General features: G+C 48.6%; 1 protein-coding gene and 1 long non-coding RNA gene across 2 annotated transcripts in view; one reads left to right on the top strand and one right to left on the bottom strand.

The window, feature by feature from the left end:
• The window catches only part of ELAPOR1 (endosome-lysosome associated apoptosis and autophagy regulator 1), a 344279-nt gene that overhangs the window by 280097 nt on the left and 44233 nt on the right, over nt 1-19949 (bottom strand). The window lies entirely within an intron of this gene.
• Nucleotides 1-19949, top strand: part of LOC138302001 (uncharacterized) — an 82430-nt gene that overhangs the window by 34928 nt on the left and 27553 nt on the right. The window lies entirely within an intron of this gene.

Genomic DNA, 19949 nt, shown 5'->3' with positions numbered 1-19949 from the left:
TCTTTAGAGGCCAAATCATTCAGTTACATGTTCAAATGATGCTCAGATTAGCCCATAGCAGATATTAATTATACTAGAGTCATTGGTTGGAGTTTCCAAATGATTATATGCAAATCATGCAAAATGATAAAAATATAAAGTGACCTACAGTCTAGAAAGTGCAAAGCTTAGAGTGCATGACATGACAATACTAAAACTAATCCGGGAGACATATCTCCCAGGATGCTACCGGCCTAATGCAGCAATCCCAGCCAGGACTGGTTTGACCATACTATCAATAAGTTGCTTCTAATCATAAATCTCAGGAAGCACCTTTACGGCCGGGGTCATTAATGATACTGTCTCAAATAGTTCTATTTGGATCATGCCTAAAAGAAAATAGATTGGCCTGTAAACTAAAAAATTCCAATCATAAAGTGCATAACATAATGAATTTTAAAAGGATAATAAGCCAGAAAAGAGGCAGTCAACCAAAAGATTCCCAAAATGCTGCCAATCTACAATCCTAGTACACTTCCTTCAACCAAAGCTGATCCAACAGTGACTACAAAGAAGTGAAAGAAGAGAAGTGATCAAAAGCACTGCCCTAATAGTCTGAACACAGCAAGCACAGTAAAAAATATTTTCAATCTACAAATTACTAATCACCCCATGAGCATTGCCAATGCATTTGGTGAGTCTAGCAGAATTTAGACACCTACTGTCCATGGCACTTTGCCAGGTGGTACATCTGGCTCAGATGGAGCTTATTTACAGTGCTGCCAATGCAACATGACAATCATTGTGTTAACGCTAAAGTTGTTTGATTCACATGTATTCTTATTTTCCATGCATCAAAGATATATGCAGAGACAGCCATCACAATGCCTTTGTTGTCAGATCGCATGCACAGGGCTTCGGTCACCTTGCATTTCCTAACCCTTTGCTTTTGGAAAAGTGGACGTAGGTACTGCTTGGGAAAGGTGAGCGTAAAATGGCATAACATGAGAAAGCGAGATAATGTTTCTTGGCCGCCCAATGCGCAAGAGCAGCAGTCAGACCCCCTCTAAGGAATTTGAAGACCACCTCTCGGTCACTGAGGCCACCGGCAATATACCCATGTGAAATTTTTATATAATAATATCTTTTATTCCCTTGGTAGGTATTATCAATGAAGATGGCTAGGTTGTGCTCTTGATTGAATGATAACGTTTAGTAAAGGGTTGGGTTGGTTACAAATCGTCAATTTTTTATGATTCCAGTAGGCCTTTATGGCCACAGATAAACTGGCTTTCGTAATTTTTTTCAGGATGGAGGCAGAGTTCTTCTAGGCCAATGGTAACTATAACGTTTGACACATGCATAAACCATGGAAACTTGTGATAAAGCTTCATAAAGTCCACTAATGTTGCTCTGTGTGGAGCAAGTTCCTCCTTGGACCAGATGCGAAGCCAATATTTTATCTGTGCCAATTAAATGTAGACTTTAATTTTTCATATATGCAAATCTATTCTTATGGCATCCATCGGTGTGCTGTGGCACAGATGTAGCAATCGTCTTATGAAGTTATTTTCGGTTATTTGTATTGCTGGGGTTTTCTAATCCTCAGATCTCAGCGCTGTGTAGCGTTGCCACCCTTGCTTTTATTTTGTAGGTCAACAGTGCTGATCTCACAGAGTGGTTGCCAGTAGATTTTGCAAATCTTAGCACTGCGCCATCTTGCTGGCCCAGGGAAATGCTGCTTTTATATGCCTGCGGGGACCAGGCAAATTTTCTGACCACACGGCAGCCCAAATACTCATAAGTAGTTACCTGGTCTGAAGGCCTATTATTGACCTTAAAGGTGGCTCACAACTTCTGCTTCTGGTTAAGTATCATAAATTTTGTTTTCCCAACATTGATCATCAATTGTCTAGTGTTGCAGAAGGACTCAAAACATTTCAGTAAGCGATGCATCGATCGCTTACTCTGTTCTTCCAATAATATCGCATTATCTGCAAAAAGCAGTATTGGTATGCTCTCAATGGATAGGTTCGGCACATTGAGGTTAAGGTCCTTCAGAATTTGAACAATCTCATTTATAGAGCAGTTAAAGAGGGTCGGTGCAAGGATGTAACTTTGCTTGACACCTCATTGAATTGGAATCTCTGACGTGTATTCGCTCCTGGTGCTGTATCTGACCCAGGTGGTTTTGCCGGAGTGCAATGAGATTATTAACTTCAGGATATTTTCTGGGACTCTCATTATCATCAGAATTTGCCATAGTATGGGGCAACTAATGCTGTCAAAAGCTGTTTGAAGATCAACAAATACCAGATACAGCTGGGAGTTTTTTAAGCGACATATTTGGAGCAGATTAAATTCATCCTGAAAAGTTGATATTAGGTCTTCTTTTTCTAACCACTGATCTAGATGGAATAGTATCAGTTTACCAAATATTTTGCCCAGGCTGTCTAGCAATGAAATTGGCCTGTAATTGGATACTAGGTCCTTAGGACCTTTTTTGTGTAAGGGCACAATTATTGATTTTCTCCATGATGAGGGAAGTTCTTCAGAAGACCAGATGTTATTGTAACAGTGGATTAATATTGGTCGCCATAATGCTAGATGATTACGGTAAACATCTGATAGAATTCTATCTGGATCTCCTGCCCTGTGCGTTTTTTTGTGAGAGGATGGCTTGAGCAACTTCCTTTTTGCTAATTCTTGAGATTGCTTCATAATGAAGGGCTTGCCCTGAACTTTGAGTGGAAACATTGGCTGGTCTATGTCAGTAGTTAGCTGGTCAGATGTTTCATACGCGGTCTCTTTGTGCCACATTTTTTCACTGATTGTATTGTCTCCCTTAAATTAGAATTTCCCCCCTTCGGCACCTGATGTTGGCCTGGTGGACCACTGGAGCCTTTCAATATGATCTTGCCTTCTCCTTGATACAAAGTAGTAAAATGATCACCCCAGAACTGTGGGCTGATGTCCAGTTCCAGTTTTTTTTTGAGGACCTTCGCAGCCCAATCTGAATAATTCCCAGACTTTTTTGAATTTCCAGAAGAGACAGCATCTAGGAGATTTTCCCAAAGCTTAGGCGGGTGGAGCTTCTTTTTATACCTTGGCAGTCTTTTATATTGCTGCCTGCAATCAATGAATAGTTGCTTGTTAGTGTTGCACAAATGATGTTTTTTAGAGCCAGTGACAATGCCTTTTTCAGCTTTAGGCATTCCTTGTCAAACCAGCTTTGGTCGTCAGATGGTAAATTTTTAAAGGAATTGCTGATGCTCTTGTTTCTTTCCACTGATGTTTACACTAGCAGTTCTTTAAACTTTTGCAGCTGCTGAATTACCTCATTTCCAGGTAGAGCTAAGATCGTGGCTCAAAATGGCATCCAATCCTGACTGGAAGTGTAGATGTATGATTCCATTGTCATGTTTTCCTGTTTGGTCTAAATGTGATTTTTGAATAACTTTTTCTGTTGGAGAAAGTGAATGCCAAGGAACATGTATTTAGATGGGCCAACTCCAGTATGAGTGGACCATGGTCGCTTTCTATCCTATCCAAGACTTTCATATCTATAATAAGGTGCCATGCTTCAATGTTTATCACAATGTAATCTATTACGCTTTGCCTACTATCAACTCAAAATGTTGATTTCAGGGATTTGTCTGATTTAGTTCTTCCATTTAGAGTATGGATTCTGCCTTCTATTAAAGCTTCAAAGATCAGTTCACCTTTCTTTGTGCTTCGGCAGCATTCCATGGGGAGGGTGGAATATTCCAGACACTATCTTCTTCAGTTATTAAATCATCCCCGATTATGGGATGTGGCGTTTATTATTGAAATTGCGGCATATCAGCAGAGAATTATTGCACCTTCGGAAAGGTTCTCCTAGCATAGTTTTGGCTGTTAGTGTTAGCTGTTCTTCAGATCTTTTCCTCAGGTGATGCTATTTAAACAAAAGAACATCTGGTTTGACTCAAGCTCATCTACCAGGTGGTAAATATACATTCATAATTTCCAGTACCAATGCTCTATTTCTCAATGTGATGGTTTGGATATTATTATTTAGTATGGTATGAGTTGTTTCAGAATTTTCAAGTAACGATGTTCTGATCCAGAAGGTCAGGCCCCCGACTGACCTGCCTTTTTGCTGTTTGCTTGCTCCTATATAAAATGTAGAATAGCCATCTAAGTCAATTGTATTAACAGTCCATCTTTCCTGAAAGCAACAGATATCTTGTTCCTTTATGAGATCTAGCCAGTCCCTATCCTCCATTTTGGACTTTAAACCCGCTATAATCCAGCTTAGAAATGTTAAGAGCAATCTTGGTTTATTTTCCAAATTGATTTTACAGGCTTCTCAGTTCTTGGTTTACCAATGACAGTTGCAGTTGCCGCTGGAAGACTAAACAAAGTTTATTCTGTGGAGTGATAGTGGATATTTGGAACCTCATGTTTACCAGGATGAATTGTTTAGGGAGCTCCCTAAACAATGACGGGGCTTATTGCACCTTGTAGTACCGAGCCAGAGTTGTAATTGGAATTGTACTTGCTTTCTGGATGCTGTATGCATGTGTGTTCAAGGAATTTGGAAGGATAAAGTTCCTTTTCCGGGGAGTCTATGGTAATACCCCAAGACTTCATTAAGCTTGACTGGTTTTGGATCTCATTGGCTGCCTTTGAGGAGGCCCAGACTGTTTCTGTTGATTCTCTGTTGCTTGACTCTTTCGTTTGTATGAATCTAACTGATAGCAAGTCATTATTTTTACATGCTGCAGGCCCAGCAGGGAATTAATGAGACGTAGGATATTACGCCTGTTAAGGATATCTTGACTTCCTCTTGAAGTGTACTCTGGGTTGAATATAAATGTAGCTGCCTGCTCTTCATTTTTACTTCGAAGATCCTCAGCACCCTCAAATTGGTTATTTTCCTGCTTACTTTGTCTCCTGGGTTCCTTTCTGGATTTGCATCTAGTATCTAATGTAAATAGCTCTAGTGATAAGTGAGCACTGTCATACAACTGTTGGGGGGGGAGGTCCCTCTGTGGACACAGATCATTTGGCTATGCTTGTTCATGGTGACGTTTTGAGGAGCGAGGGGAAGAAGAAAGCAGGGACACGAGCCCTTCATCAGAATGCCCATGAATGGCCTTTCTTATGCTTTGCTTTATGTCTACCAATGCAGGACACATGAGTGTCATAGGTTGTGCCTTACTATCGACTAAGGGTAGACAATCAGTGCTGGGCCGAGATTTTGGTTGCTGGATATTGTTACTATTTACAGCAATGCAAAGATGATGTGTTTGTACAAAGTGTTCTACTTTAGTAGTGCTTTTGCCTTGAGTGTAAGTATGTCTACTATGATGTTGCATTATGTTTGATGTCTGTGGAGGTGAGTTATCCTCACTGTGTGGTGATTTGTCTCTTGCCTGAATGATTGTCTAGTTTGTTATCGTCTTGCCGCTATTCGTAGTGTCTGATTTTGATATTGAACTTGACCTGTATCCAGTTGGTTTTGTGGGAGTGAAGAGTGCAAGGTTTGTCACACAGCAGGCCTGGATTTTGATTTAGAAAGTCACCATTTATTTTAAAAAAAAAATCTTGGGTACCATCTGGGATGCTTTGATCTGCATTCTGCCATTGGACCTCTAGGTCTTTTCAGAATTGTGACACGTTTTGGTGTTTCCCTGCTGTCTGTGGCTGTGATGACAGATATTTTAGTTTTTTAACAGCACTCCTTTTGCTCCCTTTGGCTCTTTTCCCAGTGATTTTAACTTCCCCTTTTAAATTATTCTTTTTCCTATGGAAAAAGAACCTGCCTGCTTCTAGCAGGCAGGTCGCTCCTTTCACCGCTGCCCCGCACAGCCTCCACTCTGGTGCCTTTGTTTTTGTTTGGCTTCCCCGTTTCTTGAAGCAAGCCGCTGTGTCCCCGCGGCCCCTCCCCTCTCCCTCCACCTCAAATTATTTTCCCTTCCCGCCGCTGAGCCCTGCGGCCCCCCCTGCTTTCCCATTCCTCAAGTCCTCCCAGCTGCCACTCCCTCCCACCTCCCCTCTTATGGCAGCCGCGGCGCGGTGACAGAAGCGACCCTTGACCCTGCTTCTAGCAGGCAGGTCGCTCCTTTCACCGCTGCCCCACGCCGCCGCCACTCTGGTGCCTTTGTTTTTGTTTGGCTTCCCCGTTTCCTGAAGCAAGCCACTGCATCCCCGCGGCCCCTCCTACCTCCCTCCACCACAAATTCTTTTCCCTTCCCGCTGCTGAGCCCTGCGGCCCGCCCCCCTGCTTTCCCATTCGTCGAGCCCTCCCTCCTCCCAGCTGCCACTTCCTCCCACCTTCCCTCTTATGGCAGCCGCGGCGCGTATGCGCCGTTGGAGCGCCTTCAGCGCGCCAAAGGCAAGCCCGTCTGTGCCCGTCCACGCCTGAACCTCGCCCAGCACCACTTCCCCTGGCCCGCAAGGTCCCCACACCTCCCCACGCCACTACACTGCCAGTGACCTCCACGCCCTCAATCCAGGACACCCCTTCACCTGCTTCCAGTCCAAAGAACACCAAGGGACCTTTCTCCTGCCAATCTTGCTGCTTCACCTGTACCCTAAGCACCACGACAGACCTGCCGACAACCACCTCAGCTGCATCCTACTCAACACCCACTCCATCCACAAACACGCCATTGAACTCTGGGACCTACTGACCTCAACCTCACCGGACATCGCCTTCCTAACCGAAACCTGGACACATTCGGCCTCAGAACCCGACATAGCCATAGCCATCCCTGAAGGCTACAAAATCACCAGAAGAGACCGCACCAACAAACCAGGAGGAGGAATCGCCATAGTCCACAAAAGCACCATCAAAGTCTCGAGCAGGACCCATGACACCCTCACACTCGCTGAGCACCTCCATTTCAAAATCCACATCAACGCCAACACCACCCTCAAAGGAACTCTGATGTACAGACCCCCAGGCCCCCGTTCTCAATTCTGCGAAGCCATCGCCGACATCGTCAGTGCCAACGCCCTCGACTTCACAGAATACATCTTCCTCGGCAACCTGAACTTTCACCTAGAAAACAACAACAACGCCAACACCACCAACCTGCTGGACAACCTCGCCAACCTCGGCCTCAAACAACTTGTGACTTCACCCACCCACTCCGCAGGCCACACACTCAATCCCGTCTTTCTCAGCCAGCAACCACATCTTCATCAGCCACACCACCGAACTCAGCTGGACAGACCACCGCTGCATCCACATCTCCTACCAGAAACCAGTCACCCACCAACACCGCACACAACCCCCCGACGCAACTGGAGCAAAACATCAACGGATCAACTGATTTCCACTCTCGCCCGGGCCCCACCCCCAGGACCCCGGACCCCAACACAGCCGCCACCAACCTGCATCGCTGGATAGAAGACTGCGCCAACACCCTCGCACCGCTCCAAAAAAAACCAAACACCCTCCACAGAATCAAGGCCAGCTGGTTCACCCCAGACCTACAGGAATCCAAATGGCTATGCCGCAGAATGGAAAAAACCTGGCACCTTGAACCTACCAACTCCAACCACATCGCGTTCAAGGATGCCATACGCAAACATCACCAACTGATCCGCACCACCAAAAGGACCCACTTCAAAAAACGCATTGACACCAACGCTCACAACGGTAAAGAGCTCTTCGGCATCATCAAAGAGCTCTCCACTCCCAAGACCTGCTCCAACGAACCCCCGCCATCACAGGAGTTCTACAACTCACTCGCAACCCACTTCTGTCGAAAGGTAGAAGAAATCCACAACAGCTTCAACCCCCAGACCCACCAGCTGACTACAAACACCCACAAATCCAACGCCCCAAGCAAAACCCACGTCTTCCACACATGGACCCCGGTCAACAAAGAAGACACCGCCAACACCATGACCTCCATCCACTCCGGATCACCATCGGACCTCTGCCCACACCATATCTTCAATAAAGCAAATATCATCAGCGCTCCCCACCTCTGCAACACCATCAACAGTTCCTTCGAATCAGCCACCTTCCCAGAAAGTTGGAAGCACGCAGAAGTCAACGCCCTGCTGAAGAAACCCAAGGCAGACCCAGACGACCCCAAGAACAACTGGCTGATCTCCCTCCTCCCCTTACCAGCCAAAGTCATCGAAAAAATCGTGAACAGCCAACTATCCCGGTTCCTGGAAGACAGCAAGGCACTCAACACCTCCCAATACGGATTCCGCACTCATTGCTGCCATAGACGACATCAGGACCATGCTCGACGGAGGAGAAACAGCAGCACTCATCCTCCTGGACCTCTCCGCAGCCTTCAATCCGGTATGTCATCACACTCTCCACACACACCTCCATAACGCCGAAATCCGCGATAAGGCACTCGACTGGATCTCATCATTTCTCGCAGGCAGAACCCAGAGAGTCCGCCTTCCATCGTTCCTATCAGAAGCCTCCAGAATCATCTGTGGCATTCCCCAAGGATCGTCGCTCAGCCCCACGCTCTTCAACGTTTACATGGCCCCACTCGCCAACATCGCACGAACACACCACATCAACATAGTTTCCTACGCAGACGACACTCAGCTAAACCTCTCCCTCACGAAAGACCCTACAACTGCAAAGAACAACCTCCACAAGGGACTTCACGCCATCGCCAGCTGGATGGAATCAAGCCGCCTCAAATTAAACACAGACAAGACAGAGATCCTCATCTTTGGGGCCAACCCCTCAGCATGGAACGACTCCTGGTGGCCCACCTCCCTAGGATCCGCACCCTCTCCCACAACCCACACACATAGCCTGGAATTCATCTTGGATTCCACACTCAGCATGACTCAGCAGGTCAACGCCATCTCCTCTTCCTTCTACAACACCCTCTGCATGCTCCGCAAAATCTTCAAGTGGATTCCCGTCAAAACCAGGAAAACTGTCACCCAAGCCCTGTTCAGCAGCCGATTGGACTACGGAAATGCCCTATAGGCAGGAACAACAACCAAACTCCAAACAAAACTACAAAGAATCCAGAACGCATCCGCCCGCCTCATTCTTGACATTCCACGCCGCAACCACATCACCCCCCACTTCAGAGACCTACACTGGCTACCAATACCAAAGAGGATCACCTTCAAACTCCTCACCCACGCACACAAGGCCCTCCACAGCACAGGCCCAGCCTACCTCAACGACAGACTCACCTTCCATACCCCTACCCGCAATCTCCGCTCCACCAGCCTCGCCCTCGCCTCCATCCCCGTATCTGCTGCACCACCGCCAGAGGAAGATTCTTCTCCCACCTAGCCGCTATGACCTGGAACTCCCTACCGCTCCACCTTCGCCAGACCCAAGACCTCTTGACTTTCAGGAAACGCCTCAAGACATGGCTTTATGACCAGTAGCTCCCCCCCCCAGGGCCCTGAGACCCTAACAGGTGATTAGTGTGCTTTATAAATCCTTTGATTGATTGATTGATTGATATGGGGCTTCTTTCCATAAATTCGAAGTGCTTCTCCTGTGGACATGGTGGTCACACTTAACTCCTCTATTGTGTCATTAGTACAACCACGGGATTCTATGTGGTCCACTGGGCCCAAGGATGTTGGCTGTTAGGTTTGCGGGTCCAATGTCTTTTGCCACAGAACCAGCTTTTGGCAGATTTTTAAGGTTAGATCTGCAATTCTTGATGATGTTGTTAATGACCTGCAGAACTTCCAGCAGTTTCTCTAACAAAGGAGTGCACTTTTGGCTTTCTTTGAATGCTAAGGTGGATTGTAGTCATAGATTTTCCCTTACAGCGCCCTCCCCTATGACCATTCTCTGATCTATTGTCACTATTGAGGCTGTACGTTGCCTACTGAGTTTTAGTTGACTATCAAATTCAAGAGATTGCATTATGAGCGCATTTGCAATTGAATCCAGTGTCATATTATAGTTTGATCTTGGGGAAAATCGCTCTCCATCTTCGCTTGGCCTTGTCTGTTAATGTGGCCATTTGTTTGATTCTCCTCTTCATCCCTGGCATTATTTAGGGGATTGACATCCAAAAGGTTTAGGTCGTCTGATGTTATTATATCCATTTGAAGATCTGTCTTACTGGTGTTAAGATTGTCTAATGAAGAAAAGTCCAGGCAGGCTGAATGATCCCAGACTCTGTCTGACTGGTGCAGAGCAATCCTTTCCAACTGAGAGGCTAGGAGAGGACTGTGGCTGTAAACACTGCATGCTTGGTGACTGATCCAATTTCTTTCCCATTCTATTTTGGGCAGTAATTGGGTCGGCAGCTGCACCTGCTGGTAGCATTACGTGAATACTATTTTCAGTAACAGCAGGGGTAGTTACGGTTACAATGGACAGTCTATTCGGGTATTGAGGATCAGGCTTGCTCTGTTTCAGACTCATAGTTTGGTTGCAATTTTTAAAGTAAAAACTGTTGTCCTGATTGAATGCTATGGTACGCCTGGTTCTGGATTGCCTCGTCAAAAATTACTCCATATACAAGCAAGACCTCAAATGTCTTTTTTTGAATGACCTTTCCAAATTGTAACTCCTTTGTTGTGGACTGAGAATTCTTTGCTGTTCATTAATTGTTGGGGAATTTCTCTGACCTCTCAAAATGTATCTAATAAATTATTTGAATTAATATGTAGGGTCCTTTGTGCTTTGTACTATCTATTTTTGACCGGAAAAATCAGGCTTTATTCTGTCCATGGCACCTTTCTGAAGACCGCACTGAGAGACATCTCAAAGCACTTGAATGGCACAGGTGTCCTTGATCTGATTCTTTTGGACCCCTCAATGGCTTCTCATACCATTAAGCAAGCTCAACAAATGTGTCCTTTGCATGGGTGTTTAACTTATGGCTTACATCCTCCGTCTAGTACAAGGTTAAAGTGGTTTTCTTGGTTCTCAAGTCCACGCTTTGAAATGTAGTGCCCTACAGGGCTCCTCCTTGAGGCCCAGGTTATACAATGCAAGAGACATAATCATCATTAATTACCTCCTTTGGTTACTAATTCTATATGTATATTATGACACCCTAGTGATGATCTACTTGGAACCAAGTCCTCTAATAGGTAAGACTGTTGCTACATGGATGTCAGCCCATTCCTTGAAATGTGGTTCTGACAAGACTGAGATCCTGTTTTTGGATAGTCCTCAATCCAGCTGGACATCTGGTTCATGCCCAGCCATTTTCAATGCCTCACTCGAACCTCTGTGTCTGCCTGCAAGATTCAGAACCTTGGATTTCTTTTTGACAGCAATATACATTTACTCCTCAAATGAAAAATTAGCCACCACCTTTTTTATCCTCTCAAAGCTTTGAAGAAAATATAGCCAGTGCTACCAATGGAAAGTAAATGTATGATAAGCCAAGCATCCTTATCTTATTCGGACCATAGAATGGATTATAGGAATCCAGAAGTCACATTGTTCCAGGGTGCAAAACGTTCAGATCAATGCTCCTCACTAATAAGATTGTACCTCAGCTGGCAGTTATCATTCTCAGCTTCAGTGTTTGGTAGTCAATTAGACAACTTCATTTAAATTTCTCTGTCTAGTTCATTGCTTACGTCCCTCTTGTGGCCCTATCTGCAGAGCAGGTTCATTCCCTACACACCTACTTGTACCTTAACTCTGACAGACTTGCCTGGTTGACTTGTTAATATTGTTGAAAACCCTATCTTTGAGGCCACTTGTTTTCAGTTAGAGCCACCATATTCAACACCATTGACCCCCCAACCATGCTGTTTGCATAAATCTTAAAGATTGCAGGTATGTCAGAAGTGCTGTTAAACGGGCTGGATTCCTTTCTATGAGAATGTTAGCCCAGAGTGCTAGAAGTGCAGTAATCGTCTAAAACTGAAGCTTAAATGTGGTGCACTGCAGAATTCATGTCTGTGTCTGTTCCTATTCAATATTTGTATTCAGCTTTACATAAACTGCTTGCAAATGTGGGTGCCAGCTATCAATACTATGCTGATGACACACAGGTAGTGTTCTGCCCAACCAATGATATAAGAACACAAAAAATTTGGGTGGTGGAGGTGTTTCCTACCATCCAAGAGCAAATGAATGGGAGTCAACTGAGCCTGAACACCTCTGAAACCAAGTTCCTATTAATTGACAGTGATCATTGGCTAAAGAAGCATAGCTTGATTTATAATTTCTTTTGAGTAGACAATACCAGTCAGTATTCATGTTAAAAAAAAGTTAAAAACAGTTTGAATATTCATGACTGTTTTGATGGACACTGTGGTTAACAATGTTAATAAGTAATCTAACTATCATCTTAAAATGCTCCATAAGATACACCACCTGGTCTCTACTGAAGTTAAGGCACCTCTTGATGTAGCACAAAAGGAAATGCAGCAAACCCAAAAGAGAGAGGGAGAGACGTACCAAGCCCTATTGGTATCCAGTAGATCACACTATGTATAGTAATACGAACTTATTCCAGGTACTATAGTGTGCAACTCCACCGAGGCTCCTGCTGCACAAAAGAGCCTAAGAGGTAACAGAGAACCCCATATGGTTAAACATAATAAGGGGGTGCACCACTCAATCCATCAAGTGAAATACAATAAATATATGCAGAGTCCAATACAGTCGAAAAAGTGATAATGCGAGATATCTGTTGATTTCTTCCAAAAGACTTTAATAAACACTGGTTCGTAAGAGAAAGCAGCCAACGCGTTTCGCCCTATACATGGGCTTCATCAGGGCTGTAAAGTAACATATGGCCATACAAAAAGTAAGATAACATAATTGTAGTGCATAAAAAGACAAAAGGAACATATTAATGTATAAGACTTTGTTTTAAGGAGACCAAATTGCGAAAACACGACACATTTTATGGCTATAACAAAGTTACAAAAACAGAGAAAGTTAAATCTAAGAACGATTAAGATCAATATCAGATCATATTTAATAAAAGGAACCAGCAAGAAAGAGGGTGAGAGAACATTCCAAAAAAAAATATATATATATAAATTTCTTGTGAGAAAGATGTGCACTGGAATAGAGAAGTGAATAAAGTAAACTGCAAAAACCCATGCAGTTGTGATATACATATTAAGGACAAAGTGTTAAATGTCCATATAGTTCCTTCCCTTAAGGTGACGAGGTGACACACGTTAGTTCCAGTCATAGAGTGAAACACCAAGTTTTAGAAAGAAGAGTCAAAGAGAGCACATACCAAGATTTCGATTCAAATATAAGTCGGGCTCGTAACAGGCATGTAAGCACAGATGCCGAAAGGTTCTGAAGAACCAGAAAAACTGAAAAAAGGGGGGAATTCTTAGTGATATGTATGGCAGGTACAGTAAATATAAAAAGTCAAATATTCTATACTGTAAACTAAATATATAATATGAACGCGACAGTCCCAGAGAAAAGTGGGAATAGCGATACTGTGAGGACCGCAATGGTCAGTTAATGGGCTGTTCCAGCCTTACCTGAAATATCAGGATCTGCGGCTTGCCGAAATCGGTATGGCCGTAAACATCCAAGGTCTTGATGTAGTAATTATTGCCTCAGGGATTGGTTATGGCAATGATCTTCTGGCCAGAACTTTTAAATCTAATGTTATTAAATTGCAAGTCCTACAGAACTGAGAGTCAAAGTAATCTGTTCTCTAACTATGCCAACTCATATTTCCACTGTTGGGCAAGAATTGCACTGGCTCCCATTGGCCCCCAAAATTTCCATCTGACGCTTAACCTTACACACAACCCAAACAATGGCAAAGCCCCAGAGTTCTTGAAACAAAGATTTACCTTGAACTTTCTTGGCTCTGCAGGTAAATGTTTGTTGGTGCCTCCTCAGAACATTGGCCGGAAAAACTCAGGGGTAATTCTTTTCCCCTTAAGTGTCAGCACTCTGTAGATTGTTCTGCCTGAAGATTTGAGACATCTCCAACAGCTCCTCCCTTTTGAGAAAGCTCTTAAGAACCATCTGTTTGAGTTGAGCTTGGTCAGCCTTTGGGGGGGAGGGTGGGGTTGCTACTTAGTAAATGTTTTGACTGATTGATTGGTGGAACTTTTGCCCTCCATCGTTAAGATCCATCTCAGAGTCATCTGATATTTCTTAATAAACTCATGACTCATTCGTTCTCATCTTAGACATTTCTGGGTCAATTTCCTCATGCTCGAGGACCTCATAGAGTAACTGTGCTCAACATTTAACCAAACAAATTGCTTCTTTGCACAGAGAAAAGATTTAAAATAAAAGCATAGTGTAACATACTTATAATACTGCCCATATATGACAAAACAAGCTATTTTCTTTGCTTCTCCACACAATTATTGGGTTGGTAATGTATAAAGCTAGTTTTTCTTATTAAAAAGAATTGAATTTCAGATAGATAAGGCTGGTCTTGACATTGATAGGAATTGATTTGGAATTTGACAAGTAAACAGGATTGGAATATGTTAAAGACTGGCCTGGAGAATGTAAGTTGATAAGGAATGGATTTGGAGGGATACAGATTGGATTGAACATTTATAAGATCTTATACTGCAAACATGAAATCTGACCAACAGTTGATCTATGAAAACATATTGCAGAGAAACAGATCAAAGACTAAGGGGGTGATTCTAACCCTGGCGGTCGGTGTTAAAGCGGCGGCCAACCCGCCAACAGGCTGGCGGTAAAAAATATGGAATTCTGACCCTGGCGGGAACCGCCAACACAGACAGCCACTTTAACACTCCGACCGCCACGGCGGTACAAACAAACAGCGCGGCGGTCACCGCCAACAGCCAGGCGGCAGACAATGTACCGCCCACCCTATCACAACTCACCAATCCGCCACCTTTTCCGGGGCGGGAGCACCGCCGATAAAAACACGGCGGAAACAGACTACGAACGGGAAAACGCTCACCACTACGCACTCCAGGAGGAAGGAGGACAGCATGGAACCCGAATTAAACATCCTACCTGCTCTCGTCTACCTTCTCATCTACCACGAGTACGAAGTCCGGCGCAGACGACAACGGTGAGTACTGCACCTACGACACACGGGAGGGGGGAGGAAGAAAGGTTACGGGCACACACATATGCGACCCCCCCCCCCCAACTATGTACACACCAATGCAGAGCAACAAGTCACAGTGACACCACCCAAACACCCCAGAAAAATGCTAGGACATAATCAAATTTGGAATAAATATTTATGTACCAAAAAGGTCCTGAAAAATATCGTACAACCATGAAAGATATTCACAAGAAAACAAATGACATACACATCAGTGTATAACTGAAGTAACAAGTCCTGCACATCCTACGAATTCATCATGTCCGTGGGCCAAAGTTTTGAGAAACAAGGGCAAAGCCCACACAGGAGACCTGAGTCCTTTGGAGAGAACACTGCAGGGGCATCAGATGTAAAAACTACAGGCACCTCAGGGGGAAGGGAAGGGGGGGGCACCACAGCCACATGAGTCCACGACGCCAGATCCACGAGGAGCCACCATGCCCACTGTACCATCCTGGGGAGTGCAAAGCCACAGTCTCTCAATGTCTCTACAGTGGGTGGGCTGCCCACTGGACCATCCTGGGGAGTGCAAAGCCACAGTCTCTCAATGTCTCTACAGTTGGTGGGCTGCCCACTGGACCATCCTGGGGAGTGCAAAGCCACAGTCTCTCAATGTCTCTACAGTGGGTGGGCTGCCCACTGGACCATCCTGGGGAGTGCAAAGCCACAGTCTCTCAATGTCTCTACAGTGGGTGGGCTGCCCACTGGACCATCCTGGGGAGTGCAAAGCCAGTCTCTCAATGTCTCTACAGTGGGTGGGCTGCCCACTGTACCATCCTGGGGAGTGCAAAGCCACAGTCTCCCAATGTCTCTACAGTGGGTGGGCTGCCCACTGGACCATCCTGGGGAGTGCAAAGCCACAGTCCATCAGGTGGATGACAGTCTCCACTGGTCAAGGAGGAGGCATGGTGGGCACAGTGAACCATAAACAGTGATTGAGACGGCGGTGCCCAGCGGAGCGCTGCTTCACAGGAAGGGCCCAGAGGAGAGGTGGAGAGACAGTGGTGCCCAGCGGAGCGGTGCTTGACAGGAAGGGCCCAGCGGAGCGGTGTTTGAGACGGCGGTGCCCAGCGGAGCGGTGCTTGAGAAGAAGGGCCCAGCGGAGTGGTGCTTGAGAAGAAGGGCCCAGCGGAGAGGTGGAGAGACAGCGGTGCCCAGCGGAGCGGTGCTTGAGATGAAGGGCCCAGCGGAGCGGTGCTTGAGAAGAAGGGCCCAGCGGAGAGGTGCTTGAGAAGAAGGGCCCAGCGGAGCGGTGCTTGAGAGGAAGGGCCCAGCGGAGAGGTGGAGAGACAGCGGTGCCCAGCGGAGCGGTGCTTGAGATGAAGGGCCCAGCGGAGCGGTGCTTGAGAAGAAGGGCCCAGCGGAGAGGTGCTTGAGAAGAAGGGCCCAGCGGAGCGGTGCTTGAGAGGAAGGGCCCAGCGGAGAGGTGGAGAGACAGCGGTGCCCAGCGGAGCGGTGCTTGAGATGAAGGGCCCAGCGGAGCGGTGTTTGAGAAGAAGGGCCACGCGGAGCGGTGCTTGAGAGGAAGGGCCCAGCAGAGAGGTGGAGAGACAGAGGTGCCCAGCGGAGCGGTGCTTGAGATGAAGGGCCCAGCGGAGCGGTGTTTGAGAAGAAGGGCCCAGCGGAGAGGTGGAGAGACAGCGGTGCGCAGCGGAGCGGTGCTTGAGATGAAGGGCCCAGCGGAGCGGTGTTTGAGAAGAAGGGCCCAGCGGAGAGGTGGAGAGACAGCGGTGCCCAGCGGAGCGGTGTTTGAGAAGAAGGGCCCAGCGGAGAGGTGGAGAGACAGCGGTGCCCAGCGGAGTGGTGCTTGAGATGAAGGGCCCAGCGGAGCGGTGTTTGAGAAGAAGGGCCCAGCGGAGAGGTGGAGAGACAGCGGTGCCCAGCGGAGCGGTGTTTGAGAAGAAGGGCCCAGCGGAGAGGTGGAGAGACAGCGGTGCCCAGCGGAGCGGTGCTTGAGATGAAGGGCCCAGCGGAGCGGTGTTTGAGAAGAAGGGCCCAGCGGAGAGGTGGAGAGACAGCGGTGCCCAGCGGAGCGGTGCTTGAGAGGAAGGGCCCAGCGGAGCGGTGCTTGAGAAGAAGGGCCCAGCGGAGCGGTGCTTCAGACGGCGGGGCCCAGCGGAGCGGTGCTTGAGATGAAGGGCCCAGCGGAGCGGTGCTTGAGACGGCGGGGCCCTGTTCAGCGGTGCTCTTCTCCACGGCGGGCCCTGTTCAGCGGTGCTCTTCTTCACCGCGGGCCCTGTTCAGCGGTGCTCTTCTGCACGGCGGGGCCCTGGTCAGCGGTGCTCTTCTCCACGGCGGGGCCCTGTTCAGCGGTGCTCTTCTTCACCGCGGGCCCTGTTCAGCGGTGCTCTTCTTCACCGCGGGCCCTGTTCAGCGGTGCTCTTCTCCACGGCGGGGCCCTGTTCAGCGGTGCTCTTCTTCACCGCGGGCCCTGTTCAGCGGTGCTCTTCTTCACCGCGGGCCCTGTTCAGCGGTGCTCTTCTTCACCGCGGGCCCTGTTCAGCGGTGCTCTTCTCCACGGCGGGGCCCTGTTTAGCGGTGCTCTTCTTCACCGCGGGCCCTGTTCAGCGGTGCTCTTCTTCACCGCGGGCCCTGTTCAGCGGTGCTCTTCTTCACCGCGGGCCCTGTTGAGCGGTGCTCTTCTCCACGGCGGGCCCTGTTCAGCGGTGCTCTTCTGCACGGCGGGGCCCTGTTCAGCGGTGCTCTTCTTCACCGCAGGCCCTGTTCAGCGGTGCTCTTCTCCACGGCGGGCCCTGTTCAGCGGTGCTCTTCTCCACGGCGGGGCCCTGTTCAGCGGTGCTCTTCTCCACGGCGGGCCCTGTTCAGCGGTGCTCTTCTTCACCGCGGGCCCTGTTCAGCGGTGCTCTTCTCCACGGCGGGGCCCTGTTCAGCGGTGCTCTTCTTCACCGCGGGCCCTGTTCAGCGGTGCTCTTCTTCACCGCGGGCCCTGTTCAGCGGTGCTCTTCTTCACCACGGGCCCTGTTCAGCGGTGCTCTTCTCCACGGCGGGCCCTGTTCAGCGGTGCTCTTCTCCACGGCGGGGCCCTGTTCAGCGGTGCTCATCCAGCAGGTCAAGGGAGCCAGACCTGGCCTGGACTCCCTGCTCGGTCGCCCTCGGACCGTGACGTTTCGGGACCCTTCGGGGACGGACTCCTGGCCTCCTTAGTGTCCTCCTTCCCAGCTGGGATGTGGCATGTGGGGTCCACCTTCTCCGCGCTCCTGCTGCCCTTCCGCTCCTTTGATGGGGCTCTCGGGCCCTTGCCTCCCCTAGATGGTGTGGCTGGTGAAGTGGCCGCACATTGCTCCTTGGGGGCAGCCCTGTCGGTCCTCGCACGGCGGCCCTTGTTTTTGCGGGTCCTCTTGCCGGGGGGGGGGGCTGGACGTGTCCTTGCTGCTGATCGATGTGTCACTGCTGGCAAAGGGTGGGCTCCAGAACCCATGCACAACAGTGACACCCGAAGCTGGGCTGGTGGTGGCTGCGGTGCTCTTGGGACTCTTTGAAGATGGATGGGGGAGCTCATCGGGGGGAAAGAGGTCAAGGTTAGCCATGAAAAGTTTTTTAGGGCCAAGGTAAAGGGTAGGAGAAGTGGAGATGGAAGTGGAGGTAGAGGAGGTGGTTGGAGGAGAGTCAGGTGTGCTGTCATTGGGTGAAGGTGATGGTGCTGTAGGCTGTCGTGAGGTGGATGGCTGTTGGGTGGGTGGCTGCCTGCGTTTGTGTGTCTTGGAAGAGGGGGTGACAGACACAGTGGGAGAGGACACAGGGGACGTGTAAATGGCAGTGGGGGTGGTGACTGCACGAGTGTGGACTGTACTGGAGGGTGAGGTGGTGATGGAAGCACTGGCTGATGTTAGGGTGCATGCAGGTGTGAGTGTAGACGTCACAGGCAGGGAGGAGGGAGACGAGGAGGAGGGGGACACAGGGGTGGCAGTGGCTGTTGGCATGTCTGCATCTGGGTGTTGCTTGGGTGAGTGTTTGTGGGATCTGTGGTGCTTGTGTTTGGATGAGCTGCTCTTGGGTGTTGAGGTGTGTGCAGGCTGGTCTGAGGGTGTGGATGGGATAGGCTGAGGAACAGGAGACAGAGAAAGGCTGGAGGCAGTAAGAAGAGGGAGGCTGGAAACAGGGACAATGGCTGCCGTCAGTGCTGAGGCCAGAGCAGTGAACGCTCGTTGATGGGCAGCCTGACCCGAATGAATGCCCTCCAGGTACGCATTGCTCTGTTGCACCTCCCTTTGCACACCCTGGATGGCATTCAAAAGGGTCGTCTGCCCAACAATGAGCGTCCTTACCAGGTCAATGAGCTCCGCACTGAGGGCAGCAGGGGCAACAGGGGCAGGGGCTGAGGTGCCTGGGGCAAAGGAGACGCGCGCCTTCCTGGGCGAACGGGCACGGAGCGAAGACTGAGGGGCTGCTGGGAGGGCGGGGCTGGTGCGCTGGGTGGCGGCTGTACCTGTAGAGGCGGGGGGCACGGATGTTGCCGCCACCGCTAGGGAGCTCACATCCGAGGACGTGTCGCTTTCGCTGCTCTCACCAGCGGTCCCCGTCGTGGTGCTCCCCTCGCCCTCCGGATCACTGGTGCCCTCGGTGTCTGTTCCTGGGCCCACCGGGGCATTGTGTCCTGCAGCTCCCTCGTGCTCCGATGCCAAATCTCATCCGCCTGATGATGCTAATGCACACATGCACAAGAAGATGAAGAGAAAGGGTGGGGGGAGAAAAAAGAAGACCAGGTTGAGTGCATGCAATGTCAACACCGTTGGCGGAGAGGACAGACACAGGAGCCTAATGCACTAAGCCGCGCATTCGGGGTACACTACTCAGTACTACTGACTAGGACAACAGTCCAAGAGACGTCAAACGCGCACATGGGAGATGCTGGACCTTCAATGGCTGTACTTGTCACCCTACCGAGGTGGGGGCCGGGGGCACAGGGCCATGCCTAAGGGAGAG

This window comes from Pleurodeles waltl, chromosome 6, assembly GCF_031143425.1.
Source record: "Pleurodeles waltl isolate 20211129_DDA chromosome 6, aPleWal1.hap1.20221129, whole genome shotgun sequence".
Classification (NCBI taxonomy): Eukaryota; Metazoa; Chordata; class Amphibia; order Caudata; family Salamandridae; genus Pleurodeles; species Pleurodeles waltl.
The sequence above is the reverse complement of the archived record's forward strand: the minus strand, read 5'-3'. Positions and strand labels throughout refer to the sequence as shown.